Source organism: Carcharhinus amblyrhynchos, chromosome 11, assembly GCF_965287045.1.
Source record: "Carcharhinus amblyrhynchos chromosome 11, sCarAmb.v2.hapA, whole genome shotgun sequence".
Lineage (NCBI taxonomy): Eukaryota > Metazoa > Chordata > Chondrichthyes > Carcharhiniformes > Carcharhinidae > Carcharhinus > Carcharhinus amblyrhynchos.
The window spans coordinates 69,693,357-69,716,776 of record NC_137334.1 but is presented as its reverse complement, the minus strand read 5'-3'; the positions used below and the strand labels follow the sequence as shown (position 1 = coordinate 69,716,776).

Below are 23,420 nucleotides of genomic sequence, written 5' to 3'. Positions count from 1 at the left end.
CAAAAGGATAGTAAGGGATAAAATTGGTCCTATTAAAGATCAGAGTGGCCGGCTTTGTATGGAACCAAAAGAAATGGGAAAGATATTAAATGGGTTTTTTGCATCTGTACTCACTAAGGAAGCTGGCATGGAGTCTATGGAAATAAGGCAAACAAGTAGGGAGGTCATGGAACCTATACAGATTAAAGAGGAGGTGGTGCTTGCTGTCTTGAGGCAAATCAGAGTAGATAAATCCTCAGCACCGGACAGGGTATTCCCTCGAACCTTGAAGGAGACTAGGTGTTGAAACTGCAGGGACCCTGGCAGATATGTTTAAAATGTTGGTGTCCACAGGTGAGGTGCCGGATGATGGGAGGATAGCTCATGTTGTTCTGTCGTTTAAAAAAGGCTCAAAAAGTAATCCGAGAAATTATAGGCCGGTAAGTTTGACGTCAGTAGTAGGTAAATTATAGGAAGGAGTACTAAGAAATAGGATCTACAAATACTTAGATGGATAGAAACTTATTAGGGAGATATTAATCAACATGGCTTTCTGCATGGTAGGTCATGTTTGACCAATCTATTGAAGTTTTTTGAGGAGGTTACCAGGAAAGTGGATGAAGAAAAGACCGTGGATATTGTCTACATGGACTTCAGTAAGGCCTTTGGCAAGGTCCAGCATGGGATGTTAGTTAGGAAGTTGCTAGGTATACATGGAGAGGTAGTGAATTAGATTAGACATTGGCTCAATGGAAGAAACTAGAGTGGTAGTGAAGGATTGTTTCTCTGAGTGGAGGCCTGTGATTAGTGGTGTGCCACAGGGATCAGTGCTGGGTCTATTGTTGTCTGTCATCTATATCGATGATCTGGATGATAATGTGATAAGTTGGATCAACAAGTATGCTGATGTTACAAAGATTGGAGGTGCAATGGACAGTGAGAGAAGTTTTCAAAGCTTGCAGAGGGATTTGGACCAGCTAGAAAAATGGGCTGAGAAATGGCAGATGGAGTTTAGTGCAGACAAGTGTGAGATATTGCACTTTGGGAGGACAAACCAAGGTAGATGGTAGGACACTGAAGAGTGTAGTAGAACAGAGGATCTGGGAATAGAGATACATAATTCCCTAAAAGTGGCATCACAGGCAGATGAGGTCGTAAAGAGTGCTTTTGGGACATTAACCTTTATAAATCAAAGTATTGAGTATAAGAGTTGGAATGTTATGGAGAGGTTGTATAAGACACTGGTGAGGCCGAATTTAGAGTATTGTTTTGTCACCTAATTACAGGAATGATATTAATAAGGTTGAAAGAGTGCAGAGAAGGTTTACAAGGATGTTGCCAGGACTGAGAAACTGAGTTACAGAGAAAGGTTGAACAGGTTAGGACTTTATTCCCTGGAGCGTAGAAGAATGAGGGGCAATTTGATAGAGGTGTATAAAATTATGATGGGTATAGATAGAGTGAATGCAAGCAGGCTTTTTCCACTGAGGCTAGGGGAGAAAAAAAACTAGAGGTCATGGGTTAAGGGTGAAGGGGGAAAATAAAGAGAATATTGGGGAGGGGGGGGCTTCTTTACACAGAGAGTGGTGGGAGTGTGGAATGAGCTGCCAGATGAAGTGGTAAATGCGGGCTCACTTTTAACATTTAAGAAAAACTTGGACAGCAACATGGATGAGAGGGGTGTGAATGGATATGGTCCAGGTGCAAGTCAGTGGGACTCGGCAGAAAAATGGTTCGGCACAGCCAAAGCGGCCAAAAGGCCTGTTTCTGTGCTGTAATGTTTTATGGTTCTACCATGATTGGTGCACTATATATTACTAGCAACTCGTTATAGCATTCTGAAGAATACTTGAAAAAAGTATGACGTGTTTTCTGCAAAAATGAGTAATATCTCATGCAGAAATCACCACATCGAAAGGAAGTTAATCACACCAAGGGAAGGAAAATATGATTTGAAACTAGCCAAACTAAGCCAATAGAAGCTTCCTTTCTGATAACTTGAAACTTTTATTTTTGTACAGAATTAACTCTCTCGTGAATTAATATGACAATTTATGTGTTGTGACATTTACAACTGTGATCAACAAGGTAAGGCACTGTAATTAAGATTTACTCCTTGGAAAGTGTTAAGAGCTTCCAGTTGGATTGTTTATATGAATGAAACTTCGCAGTTGGCTTGTATTTATTATTGGGTCATAAACAGTTCTGAGCAGAGCAATTATTGCGACCACATATAATTTTATGACATATTCCACCTAATCCAGTAGTCCAATAGAAATTCGTGAATTGTCAAGCATGCAGCTATAATGACTGTTTTATTCCCGCAAACTAATTTTAGCAAAAACTACCTTACATATATACACAATTAAATGTTCTCCACATGTATATTTAAACAACCACCCCTATTCAGTAATCGAGGTAAAGCACTCAACAAAAAAAAAATTCTGCTTTTCGCCTACTTTACGAACACACTGAGGTGAAAGTAAGCATTCATGTGTCATCTGAATGTAAGTATTGCAATTGGATGCCCAGCAGAATCCAATACCTCAACAAGATCATTGCAAGGATCTTCCTCACTTTCACCCTGTGGCTGATGAGTTCCTTCCAGATGCAGCATCGATTTTGCCCATCAAGAGGCACCCCATCAGGCACGATCATCACTGTGCAACATACCCAACAAAAATTCAAAGAACAGCACCAACCACCGTATATGGCTTTCTTCAACCTTATAAAAGCCTCTGACTCATCAATCATGGGTATCGCCCTCAAATTTGGCTGCCCTCAGAAATTTGTCACCCTACTTCATGATGACATGCAAGCTGTGATCATTACCAATTGAAGCAAACCTCATCTCAATTAAGACTGGGGTCAAAAAAGGCTGTATCATACTAGGCCTCTAATCCATCTTCCTCACTGCATTCCTCCACAACATCTCCAGTAACTTACAGAACAGACAAGAAGCTGTTCAATCTATGCCGTTTTCAATCCAAAACTGAAATCACTCCAACTTCAGTTATTGAGCTTCATAATGCAGGTGACGTGTGTGTCTGCTCACTCAGAAACTAGATCCAGGTCATTGTTAACTCCTCCTCCGAAGCCTCCAAGAAAATGAGCCTTTTACTGAACACTGAGAAAATTAAGATGCCCTCCCAACCAGCTCCCTTAGTACAACACGTCTCCACATTGATCAAAATCAGCAAAACCCAGAAAAATGTAGACCACTTGCCACAACTTGGGAACTCCTCTCAAAAAAGACCGGCACAGACAACAAAATATTCCAGCTCAGCTTTCAGTTGGCTGAGGCAAAGAGAATTTGAGGATCAGAATCTCAAAAAAAATCAAAACTAAGATTTTGGTTTACTGCATGATTTTCAAACTTTTCCAATAAGCCTCATTGAAAAATGGCTAACTCCTGCAACTCACACATGTTCATAACAGATTCTCCATAGTTACTTTTAACTATAACATTCTTTGTTGGCACTTCTGTATTAAATGTAAAAATTATAAACTATATTCTATTTTTTGTTGTTATTTGGGGACCTAAATAACTTGTAATAAAAAAAATCCCTGAACAGATCAGTGCGAGAGACTTTTAATCACAGACTCCTGATGTTTGAAGAGGGAATGAGGGAATTCTTGGAAACACACCTGGAGTTTGGGCTGATAGGGAAGGAAGAAGGCTCACCATTGATCACAAGATCAGTTTCACAGAGAAGGACTGATCTCAGAAAATGAACAGAGAGCAGTTTCACATTTTAAATATACGTCACATTCTCCCTATACACAGCAACACAACTTTAAACATAGATCTGATTGGCTTGGTTAAGAGTAACTGAAATTTGACAGACATTGACAACATTTAACTGTTGATCTTTAAAACAACGCTTCCTCATAAGACAAGCCACCTATTCCAATTATTAGTCTAGTAAACCTCCTCTGCGCAACTTCCAACATATTCATGTCCCTCCTCACAGACCAATATTGTAGTAAAAAGTCTGACAACACCAGGTTTTAGTCCAACCTATTTATTTGATAATATACTCGCAAGCTTTCGGGTTAGCCCCTTCGTCAGGTGAATGGAGAGTTCTGGCCTCAGACAGAGCATATAAAGCACAGACAGTTTAGCTCTAAACTGTCTGTGCTTTATATGCTCTGTCTGAGGCCAGAACTCTCTATTCACCTGACGAAGGGGCTAACCCGAAAGCTTGCGAGTATATTATCAAATAAATAGGTTGGACTAAAACCTGGTGTTGTCAGACTTTTTACTGTGTTTACACCAGTCCAACGCCGGCATACCCACATCATGACCAATATTGTAGACAGCACTCAAGTATGTCTCACTAATGCCCCGTATAACTGAATCATTATCTCCTTACTTGTGTGTTCAATTCTCCTGACAATAAATGACATTTCATTAGCTTTCCTTATTTCTTGCTGTATCTGTATACTAATCTTCTGTTACTGAAGCACTAGGACTCCCAGATCCCTCTGCATCTCAAAGCTCTGTAACTATCATTTAGATAATAATATGCTTTATTTTTCCAAAATGGATAATCTCATTTTTTATATTCTGGATTTATGCACACTCACCTTTGTAGCCTACTCACGTACTCTTCACAACATATTTTCCTATCTATGTGTTATAACTAACCCTCAAAGTGCCATACTGAAAGGCATGCACTTCCATTGCTGGATCTATTAATAAAATAATTCTGAATGGCATTAAACAGCCCTATTTGCTATCTAAAACTACAACGACTAATCTGTTTGTATGCTATCTTTACACTGCTACTAAAGTTGCTTTATTATTTGAACATGACCATACACATCAGCATTAATAATGTTTAACTTCCTCTTCCTGAAAGAGAATAGCTCAAGAAGCCCCATCATCATTCTCCCCTCACTGACACAGCATTCGACACTGAGCAGCAAAGTGATCTCAGGGCCATAATGGCCAAATCTGTACTGCAGTGTGTTATGAAGTTGCATATATAAAAGGTTAAAAATGTGATGTTTGACAAATGTAAACATTAAAAAATGCTGAAACCAAAAGAGATCATATAGCATTGTCTTTTTAAAAAGCATTTTTTTTTGTGCTTAGGATTTTTAAATTGAAGAAAGCAGGTTGCAGAAGCCAATTTCACAACATTATGTCAAAAGTCTAGCAGCCAGAGTTCCAGCATAGCAAAACAGGCTTTTGAATTGGACCAATGAGCACTCGAAGACAGAGAGACAATTGAATTCAAATGTGAGTGTTGTTGACAGCCTCAAACCACTCAAATTGCAGGAATTTTCATGAGGTAATTCTATGTATTTGAACCCTGACAAGGGGAAATAACAGTAATCTTGCCACTTTTTTTTAGGCAGGAGGGAGAGGCAAGTCATCTACAGTTGAAAAATAGATCAACTCAGAAGATGTTTCAGACTCCTAACAAGCGCCAGGTTGTGTGTATATATGTCCATTTGAGAATGACTGGAATTTATTTATAAGCCTTTGTTTCATGAGTCTTGTTATTATTCCAACAGCATTCTACTGGGGAGTTTATTCAGTTTGTTAATTGTTTTAATAAGGTTATCACCAGTTTAAAAATAAAGCCTTGTTATTTGTTCGTAATAGTGTGCGTCCTATCCTGTTTAATTTACTAGTTGCTTCCTATTACCTCACACATTTCCATATAAGATTGAGGCAAAATATCTGGAGGGTCGAAAATCATGCAGAAGGAAAAATCACCATGTCGTAACAAGTAAAATATCTAGCTTAATTTAGAAGCATATCAGTTTAAAGTTTTATCATTAAGTCACAAGTAGGCTGACATTAACACTGCAATGAAGTTATGATGAAAATCCTCTAGCTGCCACACTCTGGCACTTACTCGGGTACACCGAGGGAGAATATAGTACGGCCAATGCACCTAACCAGCATGTCTTTCAGACCGTGGGAGGAAACTGGACTGTGCAGAGGACACCCACGCAGGCACGGAGAGAACGTGTAAACTCCGCACACACTGTGACCCAAGCCAGGAATCGAACCCAGGTCCCTGGTGCTGTGAAGCAGCAATGCTAATCACTGTACCACCATGCCACAGGCAGTATTAATGGATATAAGAGACATTTTGATTGTTGGGGTGAGGACAAAGTGCCAGTTAGTTTCAGAAAGTGGGAAACAGAGGGAGCGAGAGAAAGAAATGCAACTATTTTTGCAGCTCTACAATTTCAATACTATCATACATTTCAACTTAGAATTGCTATAACAAATGGTAAAAGACTTAATGAACTTGATGGCATCAGTACAAAAAAAGTAAAACCTAAACTAGATACACTGTATTCTTATTGATTTTTCCCAACACAATTCTTAATGTTGAATTAGAGCAGGCTATTTAACTATACCCCTTGCCTCACCCCTTAAAGTTAAGATACCTGATGCAAATAGAGGAAGATTGATATGGCAGATCACATTGTTTAAAAATACTGTAAAAAGCATTTCAATCAGGTCGTCCTCTTGTACTATCCTCTTTTGAACAGGAAAGAGATTACAACGCAGAAAACCCCACCGTACACTACACAAATTATAAGTTCTTTGAACTCTCCTATTAACATATAGCTGTTTGTAAACACTTCATTCAATCTTTAATGAGCATTTTAGAAGCAGTATTTCAGCTACAACAGTACCAGTGTTTTTGAATTAATGGAACATGTTTTAGTACAGGGTTGCTGGCTGCTTCCACCCAACAAAATGCATATCTAAAATAGTGGAGCAGCTAAGAGTTAACCATCTATTCCCCAAATCTAAGAATTTAAACTGACCATTCCAAAATAACTCATAGCTTACATACAGAGGGGAAACTGATATCTAAAACTTTGCTTTAAAAAAAAAGGCCCAGATAACCAAATTTGTCAATGAATGTTTCAGCCAATCATTGACCTTGCCTTGTTTTCATGGACATGGGTTCTATTCTTTGACCTGTGTATTGTTACACAAATTGAATAGAACACCAATTTAGCAAATTGTTTCAAAGCACTTGCAAAATTCTGGGGCATGCTTTTAGGTTTGCACATAGTATAAAAAGAACCTATTGAAACTATCAATATGCAGCCAAAACAAATTAGGTTATTGATTTTTTGTGGCTTTGGAATTTCATCTGTTATATATCCCAATAAAACAAATGAAATTGCCACATTTACTATCCTAAAACAATTATTTGCATTATTTATTAATCTTTCAGCTTTTTATACTAAAGTTAGCTTATCATCTTATTTATAAAATTCCTCTCAACATGGCAGCACACTTGCATAAGTTGAAGTTGTGGATTTGAGTCCTAGGAAATGAGCCCATAATTGAAGCTGACACTCTAGCGCCGGAAAGAGGAAGTGATGCATGGTTAGAAGTGCTGCTCTTTAAAGGAGACATTCCAGTTGTTAATGCGAATGTTAAAAGATTCCCATGGCATCAGTCAAAGAAAAGCAATGACCTCTCTTACATGTACTGGTCAACATTTGTCAAGCATATCCACTGGAAAAGAAAACTTAGTTCACTGACCCGCTCTGTAGTTTGTAGGAGTTTGCTATGTATTAAACAGTTTCTACATTTGCCAACAGTCATTGCATTTCAAAGTAGTTCATTATATATGTTTCAATATGTGTGAAATGTATAATATGCTGCTACTCAAAATGCTGGTTTCTTTTTCACATTCAGAATCTATTCCAATGCACTTCTTGCTGAAAGTAGTCAACTCAGCACATCAAACACCAAAGGCAATGCATTCACCCACCAATCCAACAGGGAAATTGCTGGGGATTTCCAAAACTGAAGAAAAGGAGAAGCAGCTCAAGACACAATAAAGATATTAGACAAGAAAAATTGTGGAAGTTGTTACAACCAAGTCTGGAGGGGAGAATAAATGCCTCTCATTTCCACTCCTGAGGCTGATTATAGCAAGAGTTTGAAATTTTAGAATATAGTGATTTTTCAAATCAATAGCTACTTAATTGTATGTAAAACTATATGAAGAAACAAGCCTGTTGGATCTTGTGTTAACAAGAAAGGAGTTACTTTTGTTAAAAGCTCACAAGTGGAAGTATAAGATTAATTAAATCCTAAAAACATGCCCAAATCCCACATGAGTATAAACTCATACAACAGCATTCAAAACAGAAGTCGTGTGGAGGAGGTAGAATTGATAGAACTAAAGTCCCGAAGGAAAAGAATATACACTCTTAACATTCCTTTAATGGTCTTGAAATTCTCGTGGTGTTGCTGCCGATGTAAGCTGGTTTGTTCTACAGTCTTTTGGCTGTTTACTGGGGGCAGGTCTAGTTTAATGTGTAATCCTTCTTTATCCAAGGTGAATGCTATGACTTCCTTCTAATTAAAATTCTCTATCTCCATGATATATGCCAAAACATTACAGATATAGGTTACCAAACTTGAAAATGTCAAGTGAGAGAAAAGTGATGTTATATTCTGCAGTCTTCTTAATGTTATAGGTACTATTCTGCAGACCATCATCTTGATATAACAAAGAGACAGCTTACATGCATTGTTTTTCACAAATGAGGGTTTTAATCACGTGACAATCCATATTAGCAAAGGAGCTTTGACCTCCTGTTGTGAATGCTATATGAATTGCCATTTAAACATATAAAGGATCCTTAAGCACCCTCCTTACAAAATAAGTTTTGTTAGTCCTTTCTTGCAATTTCTGGAGTCAGGATGTCTAGTGGCCTCAGAATCATAGAATCCCTACAGTACAGAAAGAGGGCATTTGGCCCATTGAGTCTGCACTGTCTCTTACCTAGGTTTACCACATTAACCATATATTTACTCTGCTAATCACTCTTGCCTTTATATATTGAGACACCAAAGGGCAATGTAGCATGACCAATCAATCTAGCCTGCACATCTTTGGACATGGGGAGAAACACAGTAAAAAGTCTGACAACACCAGGTTTTAGTCCAAACGGTTTATTTGATAATAGACTCACAAGCTTTCGAGGTTTCCCTCTTCATCAGGTGAATGGAGAGTTCTGGCCTCAGACAGAGCATATAAAGCACTGACAGTTTAGAGATTACTGATTAGAATGCAAATCCTTACACCTAACCTGCTGTTCAAGACCTGAAAGTGGCTGACAACGTGAGTGGAAGGAGCACTGATCACAGGTTACAGAGATGTGTATTGTCTCCAGACAGTACAGTAAGTGAGGTTTTGCAAACCCAGGCAAGTCACGGGGGTTACAGATAGTGCGACATGAACCCAAGATCCCTGTTGAGACCGTCCTCATGTGTGCGGAACTTGGCTATCAGTCTCTGTTCAGCGACTCTGCGCTGTCGTGTGTCGTGAAGGCCGCCTTGGAGAACGCTTACCCGAAGGTCAGAGGCTGAATGCCCGTGACCACTGAAGTGTTCGCCAACAGGAAGGGAACAGTCTTGCCTGGTGACTGTCGAGCGATGTTCATTCATCCGTTGTCGTAGCGTCTGCATGGTCTCCCCAATGTACCATGCTTCGGGACATCCTTTCTTGCAACGTATCAGGTAGACAACGTTGGTCAAGTTACAAGAGTATTTACCATGTACCTGGTGGATGATATTCTCACGTGTGATGATGGTATCCATGTCGATGATCCGGCATGTCTTGCAGAGGTTGCTGTGGCAGGGTTGTGTGGTATTGTGGTCACTGTTCTCCTGAAGACTGGGTAGTTTGCTGCGAACAATGGTCTGTTTGAGGTTGAGGAAAAACCGCACCGATCTCCTCAAAAGGCAAACGCGGGACACAGTGGACAGTGTACCCTTCGTCGTCCAGTACTTCCCCGGAGCGGAGAAACTACGACATCTTCTCCGGAGTCTTCAACATATCATTGATGAAGACGAACATCTCGCCAGGGCTATCCCCACACCCCCACTTCTTGCCTTCAGACAACCACACAACCTCAAACAGACCATTGTTCACAGCAAGACATGCCGGATCATCGACATGGATACCATCATCACACGTGAGAATACCATCCACCAGGTACATGGTAAATACTCTTGTAACTCGACTAACATTGTCTACCTGATACGTTGCAAGAAAGGATGTCCCAAAGCATGGTACATTGGGGAGACCATGCAGACGCTACAACAACGGATGAATGAACATCGCTCGACAATCACCAGGCAAGACTGTTCCCTTCCTGTTGGCGAACACTTCAGTGGTCACGGGCATTCAGCCTCTGACCTTCGGGTAAGCGTTCTCCAAGGCGGTCTTCACGACATACGACAGCGCAGAGTCACTGAACAGAGACTGATAGCCAAGTTCCACACACATGAGGACGGTCTCAACAGGGATGTTGGGTTCATGTCGCACTATCTGTAACTATGACTTGCCTGGGTTTGCAAAACCTCACTTACTGTACTGTCTGGAGACAATACATAAGAACATAAGAAATAGGAGCAGGAGTAGGCCATCTAGCCCTTCGAGCCTGCCCCGCCATTCAATAAGATCATGGCTCAGTTCCACTTTCCCGCCCTCTCCCCATAACCCTTAATCCCCTCTCTTATCAAAAACCCATCAACCCGCTTCTTAAAAATATCTAGCGAGGCAGCCTCCACCACTTCAACGGGCAGAGAATTCCAGAGATTCACCACCCTTTGAGTGAAGAAGTTCCTCCTCAACTCCGTTCTAAACCGCCCCCCTTTTATCTTGAGGCTGTGCCCCCTAGTCCTACTGTCTTTTTTGAGCGGGAAGAGTCTTTCCACCTCTATCCTATCCATCCCATTCATCATCTTATACGTCTCAATGACATCTCCCCTCATTCTTCTAAACTCTAATGAGTACAAGCCCAGTTTATTCAGCCTCTCCTCATAGCTCAACCCCCTCAACTCCGGTATCAGCCTAGTAAACCACCTCTGCACTCCCTCCAAGGCCAAAATATCTTTGTGCAGGTGCGGCGCCCAAAACTGCACACAGTACTCCAGCTGCGGCCTCACCAATGCCCTATACAGCTGCAGCAAGACCTCCCTACTTTTATATTCAATCCCCCTCGCTATGAAGGCCAGCATCCCATTCGCCTTCCTGACCACCTGTAACCTGTGATCAGTGCTCCTTCCACTCACATTGTCAGCCACTTCAGGTCTTGAACAGCAGGTTAGGTGTAAGGATTCGCATTCTAATCAGTAATCTCTAAACTGTCTGTGCTTTATATGCTCTGTCTGAGGCCAGAACTCTCCATTCACCTGACGAAGAGGGAAACCTCGAAAGCTTGTGAGTCTATTATCAAATAAATCGTTTGGACTAAAACCTGGTGTTGTCAGACTTTTTACTGTGTTTACGCCAGTCCAACGCCGGCATACCCACATCATGGGGAGAAACCCAGAGCACCTGGAGGAAATCCATGCAGACACGGGGAGAATGCGCAAACTCCACACAGACAGTTGTCCAAAGCTGGAATTAAATCCAGTCCCGTTCCTATGCTTTACGAGTTCAGACAATGGCAAGTGGGAAGTCCATCAAGGAAACTATCTGGAATGTCCTCTGGTAATACACTTTCAGAGGCTTCTGGAAACTTGGCAAATTTGTAGGTCAAGTGACTTTGCAACTGTATTTGTTGTTCTAGCTGTTTCTTTTCCTTTCTAAAAACTATCCAAGGTTTTACATCAGCCAATAAGTTAATATTCTGCATTGCACCGCACATTGTCATGACAAAATATAGTTCACATAACAACTTCCCTTTTCAATCACTACATTACTTAAAACATATCTCACATTTCACAGAATTTAAAACTATTATTCATTCCAAAACAAGTTAAATGTCCTGTAAAATTTCTTCAATAATTGCAGAGGCTTCTGAGAAGAATTTGGTATTTTCCATAGTCTATTCTTTCAAATTTGCTCAAATTATTTGCGAATACAATTTTGTACATTACCAGGAGTAACTATTATACATTAAAAAAGACTTCCGAGTGGAGGCCTGTGACTAGTAGTGTGCCACAGGGATCAGTGCTGGGTCTGTTGTTGTTGGTCACCTATATCGATGATCTGGATGATAATGTGGTAAATTGGATCAGCAAATTTGCTGATTTTACAAAGATGGGAGGTGTAGTGGACAGTGAGGGAGGTTTTCAAAGCTTGCAGAGGGATTTGGACCAGCTAGAAAAATGGGCTGAAAAATGGCAGATGGAGTTTAACGCAAACAAGTGTGAGGTATTGCATTTTGGAAGGACAAACCAAGGTAGAACATACAAGGTCAACGGTAGGGCACTGAAGAGTGCAGCAGAACAGAGGGATCTGGGAATACAGATACATAAATCCTTAAAAGTGGCGTCACAGGTAGACAAGGTCATACAGAGTGCTTTTGGTACATTGGCCTTTATAAATCAAAGTATTTTGAATACAAAAGTTGGAATGTTATGGAGAGGTTGTATAAGACATTGGTGAGGCCAATTTAGAGTAGAGTATTGTGTGGAGTTTTGTCACCTAGTTACAGGAAGGATATTAATAAGGTTGAAAGAGTGCACTGAAGGTTTGCAAGGATGTTGTCGTGACTTGAGAAACTGAGTTACAGAGAAAGGTTGAATAGGTTAGGACTTTATTCCCTGGAGCGTAGAAGAATAAGGGGAGATTTGATAGAGGTGTATAAAATTATGATGGGTATAGATAGAATGAATGCAAGCAGGCTTTTTCCACTTGAGGCTAGGGGAGGAAAAAAAACTACAGGACATGGGTTAAGGGTGAAGGGGAATAGTTTAAAGGGAATATTAGGTGGGGGCTTCTTCACGCAGAGTGGTGGGAGTGTGGAATGAGCTGCCAGATGAAGTGGTAAATGCGGGCTCACTTTTAACATTTAAGAAAAACTTGGACAGCTACATGGATGAGAGGCGTGTGGAGGGATATGGTCCAGGTGCAGGTCAATGGGAATAGGCAGAAAAATGGTTTGGCACAGCCAAGGCAGCCAAAAGGCCTGTTTCTGTGCTGTAATGTTCTATGGTTCTATGTTAGCGATCACTGGGTTCAGGTTTCCCTCTTGTAATTGCTCGTAAAAAATATTCAAAGAGTAAGCAGGAGTGGGGGTTTATGCTATGTAGCTGAGGAGGAGAATATTGGTCCAACCCTGACAGAATGTTACAGTACAACATGATTCATGATTTGACCAGAACTCTCTGCTTTGTACTTATGATAAAGATGTTGTTGACGCTCCTCCAGAACTTAATTTCTATCTGCAGATAATTAACAGCATCATGCAACATGTTCCTAAACTGAGAAACCAACATATAATTTAACCAGTTTAACAGGACCAGAATCATATATGAATGGGTTGTAGGGAAACATGAATATCACTTTTAAAATAATCAAAAAAAAAAATCATAGTCATAGGCTTGTGAGGAAAAAAAATCATGACAAATACCTCATTTATAGGAGGATGTAGAAGTTAAATTATTGTAATTCAGCTTTTGTTTGTATGCACAAAATTGAAATTAATGGAGCAGGCACAGAGGAGATGTCAGGGGTAAGTTTTTCATTCACAGGGTGGTGAGTGAGTGGAATCGGCTGGTGGTGGTGGTAGAGGCGAACTCGCTGGGGCTTTTTAAAAGACTTCCGGATGAGTACATGGGATTTAATGGGATTGGGAGTTATAGATAGTTCTATGGCCTGGTAGGTATGGATATGATCGGCGCAACTTGTGGGCTGAAGGGCCTGTTTGTGCTGTAGTGTTCTATAATCCATCGACTGTTCTCCCATCAACTTTTGGAAACCTATCAAGTTCCATGACTTCATCTGCTACTAATCTGTTACCTGGCAGTGATTAAAACTGCTTTTACAATTCTTAAAGTCTGATATCCATAAGTAGGCTATCAGTATATAAACTGTTAAATCAATCTAAATGTGACTTATGAACTTATTCAGCTGTAGAAAATGAATTTACCAGCATAAATACAAGAAAATGGTATCAGCCTCAGGAAACCAAATTAAGAGAGCAATGTAAAAGTTGATTTCAAAACATGGTTGATGTTACTCCATTTGTCTTTGTCGGGTTTTCTACCCTGCAGCTTCTCCTTCTTATTCATTAAAGCAAGTTTGAAACAGATACTAATTCCCCGGCTCTACTCATAGCTTCAAAGTAGATAAACCCCCACCACATCCAAAAAAAAAAATCAATAAATTATCATACTTACATTTAAAAATAAATCTTTATTCAGGCAGCCACAGAGACACCAACACTTAAAATAAACAATCTTTAGCAACTGGAGAAACATGGGAGTTACTTTGACATATTTTCTGGCCTAATACTTACAAAACAATACTATACTATAAACAGGGAGCTTTCCCTACAATAATCTAAAACTGTTAATACACAGAGATGCCTTTGAAAGCAACTCTACTTTAAATGAGACAAGCAATTTCTCTTCCACAGTCCATGGATTAATAAGTAACTATTTTGAAAGTCATCATGAATTCATGCGTATGTGCATTAGTCATCGTGCTTTCACCAAATATACATTAGTTTAAATTAAGAGCACGAAATCAAATGACTAACACTCATGCACAATATCAATAAAAAGCAGGTACTGGAAATCAAAAAAAGCCAAAATGCTGGAAATATTCAGCAGATCAAGTGGCATCTGTGGAAGGAGAAAAAGAGTTAACATATCACATCAATGACCTTTCATCACAATTAGAAAAAGTTAAAAATGTAAAGGAGTAGGTGGAACCAGGACAAAAGGTCGATCTGCGATCAAGTGGATGACATAAAAGATTGTACAGCAGGAGAGTCTGTCTTACTGGGCCACGATGTGGAGATGCCGATCTTAGACTGGGGTGGGCACAGTAAGAAGTCTCACAACACCAGATGCTCACCTGATGAAGGAGCAGCATTCTAAAAGCTCGTGATTCCAAATGAATCTGTTCGATGTAACCTGGAGTTGTGAGACTTCTTACTGGGCTAAAGGAGGGGGGCAAGAAAGAAACAAAACCAAACGTGTCTAGAGCAGTTGTGGTGCTGTCTGAGGTGGAAAATAAGAGAACAAATGAAACATGCAAAGGACGCAAAATGGTGGTCAGCATTTACAGTCTGAAATTGTTGAACTGAATATTAAGGGACTTATGTTAAGCCTCATTGGAACAATGGAGCAGGCAAGGAAACAGGTGCCTGTGCGAAACAAGGTGGAAACTTAATGACATGTACCAGAAGCTAGAGGTGGTTGTGGACTGAACCAGGTGTTCTGGAAAAAAGATCACCCAAATGCAGGAGAGAACACATTGTGAGCACAGAATACAGTAGGCTAAATTGAAAATAGTATGTGCAAACTACTGCTTCACCTAGGAGTGTTTGGGGCCATGGGCTCTGCGATTTTCACACATTTCCTTCAAGTTAAACTACTCTGAACATAAGAACATAAGAAATAGGAGCAGGAGTAGGCCATCTAGCCCTTCGAGCCTGCCCCGCCATTCAATAAGATCATGGCTGATCTGTCGCTGCTCAGTTCCACTTTCCTGCCCTCTCCCCATAACCCTTAATCCCCTCTCTTATCAAAAACCCATCAACCCGCGTCTTAAAAATATTTAGCGAGGAAATTCACTGCTCACAAAGTTGTCTCCTCAACACTGGCAAGACCAAAGGTTGGGTGACTGCTTTGCAGAACATCTCCATTCTCTCTGGATGTATGATTCTGAGTTTCTAGTGTCCTGCCATTTTAATTCTCCATTTTGCTCTCATACTGACATCTCTGCCCTTGGCCTGCTGCACTGCTCCAGTGTAGCTCAAAGTAAGCTTGAGGAATAGCACCTCATCTTTGCACTTTGCAACTTCCCGGACTCAGCAACGAGTTCAACAACTTTAGACCGTAAACTCTGTCCTCCCGTTTTGCTTTGTTTCCTTTCCTATGCATGCTTCGCTTGTTCTTTTACTTTTGTTTTCAGACAGTAGCACACCTGCTCTCAGGACATCTTCTGTTTCTTTCCTTGCCCCATCATCATTCCCTTTGTTCTTATAAAACTAACCTCTGTCATTTAATCTCTTCCACCACATTACAAACCTTCCTTTAATCCATGACCCATCCACACCTTGCTCAAAACCAGTTGACATATCTTTAGGTGTATCCAATTTGATGAAAGGTCATTGACCCGAAATGCTAGATCTGCTTCTCGCCCCAGATGTTGTTAGACCTGCTAAGTATTTCTTGCATTTTGTTTTTATTTTAGAGTATCATGAACTGGTGTTTCCTTTTAATCTTACCCACTTGACTACTGAAGAAGGGACTGAAATTTTAGCATGATACGTATATCATACAGCAACTCATTACATGTTTAGTGGTGATTGACTGGTTAAGATTGACTCCACTGATTTCCGCCTACACATCCACTGATCTTTGCCTACACTACCTGCTGCCTTGGGAAAGCAGCCAGAAAAATCAAGCACTCTACAGACTCCGGGTGTACTCTCTTCCATCTTCTTTCATCGGGAAAAGATAGAAGAATCTGAAAACACATACCAACAGACTCTCAGGAACAGCTTCTTCCCTACTATCATCAGACCTCCGAATGATCACATCAAATATTAAGCAGATCTTCCTCTTCACCCCACCTGTAGCTGTAACATCATATCCTGCACCCTCTTCATTTCTTCTCCCCACGTATGCTATGAATATTATGTTTTGACCGTACAGCATGTAAGAAACAATTCTTCACTGTATCCCAACACGTGTACAATAATAAATCAAATCAAAGGTTGATGAGTACTAAAGTTGTCATTGTGGTAGATGTATTTATCATGACATATAACAGATTACATTATTTTTGACTATAATCTGACAGAGGACAGACAATTCTCATTTTGAAATTTGGTAACTGTCAATCTTGACAAACGCAAGTGCTTTTCATTAAAGTAACTAACCACATCAGCATCGCAGAAAAGAGTGATAATTGTTGCCAGTTTCCAACACAGGCACTGCCATCATGCTTCTGCCCACAGTTGGTGATCAGTTCTGGGATGAAATCTAACAGATATCTGCAATACAGTACACTACTGAGGGAGTACTGCATTGCTGGCAGTGCTATCTTTTAAACGAGATGTTAAAGTGAATCACCAACTGCCCCATCAGAAATAAGTAAAAGACCCCACAGGACTATTTCAAAGAAGAACAGGGGGATTTATCCTCAAGTGTCCTGTCCAATATTGATTCACCAAGGGCTTCACAAATAAGTTGCCAAGGAGTTCTTAAATAATTTATTAATTTTATGCATTGATAAATATGACAGTGTATTTTCATCAGAGGTTCACAAACAGCAAATAAAAATAATGACCAGATAGCCTAATATTCTTGAATCAAGGGAGGAATATTGGTTAGCATAGCAGATGTCATTGAATGGTGTCTCAGAAACATTTACAGTAACTTCCACGAGTAGATGGAACTTCAATTGCATTTTTAAAAAAATACTACTGCACCAAAGTGTTTCACAGCAATTATTAGGGTACTGGACCAGAACCCCAAGTTATATTGGGATGCCAGATTAGACTCCAAACTTTTTCTATTTTGGCGAAGAAATGTGAGGATAGAATGCTTTGCTTCAGGAGTAATTCCATTGACAAACTAAGATCATTTAGAGTAAAACAAACTTTATTTAAGTAGAGTTTAAATATAACTTTAAGAAATGAAGCAGCTTAACTATTAACAGTTGAACAATACTTAAAAATCAAAGGAAACAGCTTTTATTTTTAACATCACTATTTCAGTTCCAAATAAGCAACATCCTCTTACATACTTAGAATGCCACTTTAAATTAAATAATCACCCATAAACATACTTGTTACAAATGAGCGAATAGCAGTTTTGAAGCTTTCAGAGAATGAGTTTCAGCATAGCCTGCAAGTGTCTTCAAACAAACCCCAGCCAGAACTGAGAAACAATTTTTCCCTGCTAGAGGCCTAGCTCTTCCCATTAACCATATAATCACATGACCCTGCCTACCTAAACCCATACTCCATTTCTTCAATCAAAAAAGAAACCCCAGGGGAAATCCCCATCTAAAACAAAAATCCATTAGCTCTATCCTAAGTAAACACTACATGGCTAAAATGCGTAATTATCCTGCTCTCCCAGCATTTGAGTTAAACATTTACCAGACACATCGACTGCTTACAAAATAGAGCTTAATCTGTAAGCGTAAAGAAAAACATTTATATTTATATCTATTGCACCACTAGCATCACACAATAACCCCTCAGGCTTAAACTATAGATGAATGTAACGTGACCAGTCTTATGTGAGCACGACGAACTTAGAAATATACACTCCAAGCACAAATTATCTTTAAATGAATCTGTTTCACCATTAGTGAACAGGTTAAGTACAGATGCTGCTATATTCATTCCCCAACAAAAGACTGATCCAAGACTAAAATTAAGAAATACAAGCAACATATAAGAACTCATGTGAATCATGCACAGAAAAATACCAAGACACACAAGTCCCAAGGACATTCACACTAAGAACGGCCAAAACAGACTAATTTTCACTGCATTACAACGCTAAGGGTGACAACAGCATTCCATAAATAACAATCAAAGGTATCAAAGGAACAGTCAAAAAATTCAAACAATTCCGAGGTCAACTGTAGGTAACAAAAATATACCATCAGAAGTGCAAAAGAAATTGAAATTCTGGGCTGAGATCATTCTGGTAGACTAAATCATGAGTTATGAGTGCTAACCTGCTGAGTACAACTGAGCTAATCGTGATTGTTCTAAATTATATTGTCAGCTATCCCTTGATCCAAGGATGATATTTACTCTGTAATGGGTTTCTGCCCTCCATCTCCATGTGATTGAACAGGACGATTCCTGACTCTCAGACCTTTGGACACATTGGGCAGAACAGCTGGCTTGGGAATGAGATTTGAAGTACAGGATTTGCTTCCAGTTCTTCCTTCTTTGCCATTGTAGTGCCCCATTATTAAGATGTTCTGTTTCAAAGCATGATGTAGCTTGATGGATATGTTGTCACCATTTTAATCCAGAGCTTCAGAGTGCCTTTGAAACATTTTCCCTGTTCACCACAACCCCCATCACAACTGCCCTGGGCATTGGCCCTATGAACGTTGGGAAAACAGGACGTGTCAGGAGAGACATTTCAGCAATCTGGACACAAGTGTCCTACAGTCCATCAAAGTTGATAATTTCCCTCTTGTCCCTGACCCACATTTTCCTGTCACCTACTTTGTGGTTGAGGAATTCCTCCCAAACAACATGACTTTAGACCGTGTGTGTGTGTGTGTGTGTGTGTGTGTGTGTGTGTGTGTGTGTGTGTGTGTGTGTGTGTCTGTTTGTTTGTTTGGGTGTGTGTGTCTGTTTGTTTGTTTGGGTGGGGGGGGCGGAATTCTCCCACCCCACTGAGTTAATTTTCTAGCGCAGTGTGGTGGAAGGAACTTGCATCCGGGCACACGCGGGATTTGCGCACGAGTTCCCGCCGTGCAGGCATCTCCCAGCACCAGATTTCCCATGCTGTCTGATTAGAGTTTGGGGGGCAGCATTGCGGGGGTCCCAGACTGGCCAGCAATTGAGCTGGCCAGCCAACGGGGAACTGACAGTTCAGGATTACTGTGCCCCACCACCTGAAATCTAATGATATTCACGCTGGTGGCCTCTGCATTGACAGAGTGTAGGAGATTCTAGTGTGAACTCTCACCAAAACAAAAACAGCGTGAATTACTCCAATTTTCTTTGCGATTTCAACACTTCGAACTTCTCTGGAAGAATTCCACCCATGCTCTTTTCTGCTAAACAAAATACTTCTGTTACCTCTAGATTTGATTATTCCATAACATTTGAGATCATCCAAACTTCTGCTATTCATGACAACAAAAGAAACTCAGTATTCATCAACCTGACAAAAGCTAAATTATGTAGCCTACGCAACGTTTACACAAACTTTCAAACTATTTGTTTCTTTTATTTTTAGAGCAAAGTTCTAATTCTTGCAAGTTAAAAGTTGCTTCCCCTTCATTTTCAGACTAATTAAATGATCCCCAAACAATTATACTGCCATCAAAAATGAGATTTTAAGCTAAAGCCTTAAATAGCATACAATCACAACAGTAGTTTTTACATTACTTTCAGTAGAGTCAGTTAATACTATGCACTAATCTATTAAATGCCAAATACATCTTGGATATATTTGACATTTAATCTCTCCCGACTTCCATTTTATGGTGCAAGCTAGATGGGCTGAATGGCCTCTTTGTGCACTGTGAGGATTCTATGATCCTAACCACTGATATTCCCCTTTGTTTTTCCCTCTTCTCTACCTTTCCCTCCCCTTGTACTTGCTTAAAAACCTGTTACATCTATAATATTTTCCAGTATTGACCAAAGATCAAGTGACTTTAACTATGTTTCTCTTTTCACAGATGCTGCCGTTTCTTCAATGTGCTTCCAGAAGCTGATTTTTTTTTTGCTTATAACCATAGTATAACATACTAGTATTCAAACAGTCAGACTCACCTGCTGAATAAGCATGATACAAAACTGGTTCTTGGCATAATCCTCAAAATTAGAAACAAATGAAGACCCCAGAGACACCTTCTACTTGGACTGTGCCATAAGGCACCATTACAAATTTTGGGTCTGCCTTAAGTTATTTGTCCTGCATATGGTGGCGCTGGTAGTCCTTTAATTCATGGGACATTTGTGCCCATTTATCCTGGAACTTAATGTCTGAATCCTTTAACTCAGGTTTCAGCCCCATCAGAGAACCAAAACGGCTCTTATCAAAGTCATAAATGACATCCTACATGACAATGATGATTCCTTACCATTCTCATCCTATCTGCAGCCCTTTGACATGGTTGAATACACCATTCTCCTCGAGTGCATCTGCACAGTCCTTAAGCTGTTTGGGACTGCACGTTCAGAGTTCAATTCTTAGAGTCAGGATATCTCTTGTCTTTCTATTCTTGCAAAGAGATCTATCTTTATCTCCCCGCCATATTTCATCTACATGCCGCCCTTCGACAATATCATCCAATAGCAATGACAATAATACCCAGCTCTACCTCACCACCACTCTTGTCCCCTCCATGGTCTCTAAACTGTCAGATTGCTCACCTGACATCCGGCATTTCCTCTAATAATTGTGAGAAGACCAAAACCATTATTTTCAGACTCCAGTACAAGCTCCGCTCTCTAGCCATCTGCTCCATTGTGCACTTTGGCAACAGTCTATGGGTAGACCATATTATTTACAACCTTGGTATGTTTGGCCCCAGGAGTCCAAACACATATCCGTGCCATCTCCAAGCCCCCTATTTACATCTCATAGCTCAACTCTGCCTCACCTCATTTATTGTTGAGGCTCACACTCATGCTTCTGTTACCTCTAGGTTTGATTATTCCATAACATTTGGAGATTATCCAAACTTCTGCTATCCATGACTTAACTCATGCCAAATTCCATTCTTCAATCATCCCTCACCGGTTAAGCAATGTCTCAAATTTAAAATTTTCATCCTTTCAAATCTCCTCTCTCCCTATCTCTGCAATCTCCACACCCCTCCAGGATGCATTTCTCTAATATCGGCTTCTTGAGGTTCTTCAACTAATCATCCCACTAGTGGTGACCATGCCCCAAGCTACCGAATTCCCTCTCCACAGCTCCCTATCTCTCCAGCTCACTTTCTTCCTCTAAAACACTCCTTAAAACTTACTACTTTGGCAATATTTCTGCATTAATACCTCGTTATGAGGCTCAGCACCATATTTTGTTTCATAATATCCTGCAAAGTTCCTTAGAAGCACTTTCATTTTATAACATCTATGAAGCGCCTTAAGCTATTTTATTGTATGTTAAAGGTGTTGTATGAATACAAGGTATTGGTGTTATTGTAGTGTACGATTAAAGGTGAAACAGAACCATTTCTCATTTACAGCGGACATTGTACATATCTTCCAAACGTTTCTTTCAATCCTTCAGTAGTCAGATTAAGAAACATGTTTAACGAGAATTATTAGAATAACTTGCATAAAGTAAGCTGTTGCAAGATGTTTCATGGGAACTATTTTACAAACAACAACAGAACTTGCAGAAAAACAATTCAAGAAATCTCTTTGATCTCTCCTCCAGATAAAAGAAATAAGACAAATAAGACCCTTTGGGGAGCACCTTGTTTTTTTTTTAACCATTACCTGCTTTCGACACCCAGCTCAAACTGTGAAACTGATCTCCAACATCTTAACTTGCAGCTCCAAGCCTGTAACACACTCTCCCCTTTAAAACCTGGCCTGTCCAATTGTCTGTTGTCCAAGCAAGCAGGAAGATTGCGCCTTCAACACTTTGTGCTTAGATATTGACCAGTAGGTCTGTCAATCAAATCGACAACTTCCTCTGCCAAAAGTATATCCCCATCATGCTGAGTTCACACAAATAGGTTGTCATGTTGGGCCACCAATGAGATGATGAATTTTTTTTTTTACAATGCCTGGCAAAATTAAATATAGTTGACTCATCACATTTTAACTATTATTCCTCCTCTCCATGGCTGCAGACTTGGAATTTTGAAACTTGCCTGAATTCACTTTGGTTGTAAAATATAACTCATTTCCAAATACTACAGATCGCAGCATAAAAATCAACCCCATTTATTCAGCGCCAAAATTCATGCTCAGGCCTATTGTTCTGGCTGCAAGGGAAACCATTAACTTTTTAGAAGGAATGTAAACTCCGCAGGATTTCAAGTTTTAAACAAAAACTTTTACTATACAAGAATAAAAGCAAGTACTACAAACTTAATGCTATTTTTTAATATATTATTCAAATGGAAAAATCTCAAAAGGATCACTTTAAATTTAACCCAAAAGTTTCCCTATACATTACAGCATGATGAGAGTTGTACGCAACATCCAACCCTGCATTCACACATTAGAAAAAGAGATATGTAAAAGGACCACAGAAAAACTTAACATTGGTCATGCACGACCACTGTGATGGGCAGGCTACATTGTCCATGTGCTCGGCACAAAACTGCCGAAACAAATGCTCTACCCGAGCTCCGCAATGATAAGCGATCACTAGGAGGGCAGAGGAAAAACTATAAGGACACTTTGAAAGCCTCCCTAAATAAATGCAACATCCCAATCGATGTGGGAAACGCTTGCTTAGAACACACAAACCGGAAAAGAAGCAACCTCAAAGACAGTTCAAGCATCACTGGGTTGAGCATAACACAGAAAGAGTGTGTTGAATCCAGAGAGTGTCCTAACCACCCAATACATCAAACACCACTCACCAAACCTGTGACAGAGTCTGCAGCTCTTCAATTGGACTATTCAGCAACCACAAAACCCACCTCCCTGGAGTGGAAGCAAGTCATCCTCAACCCTGAGGGACTGGTAAAGAAGATTCCAGGGGTCTAAAGTCTGTAGTTCAGCCTTTGGATGTTATGCCTCTTAAAAGGCCCTCAAAGATGGACAATAAGTGT

At 40.0% G+C, this 23,420-nt stretch overlaps 1 protein-coding gene across 5 annotated transcripts in view; it reads right to left on the bottom strand.

Annotated features, from left to right (window-relative positions):
• Nucleotides 1–23,420, bottom strand: part of spopla (speckle type BTB/POZ protein like a) — a 183,338-nt gene that overhangs the window by 99,875 nt on the left and 60,043 nt on the right. The window lies entirely within an intron of this gene.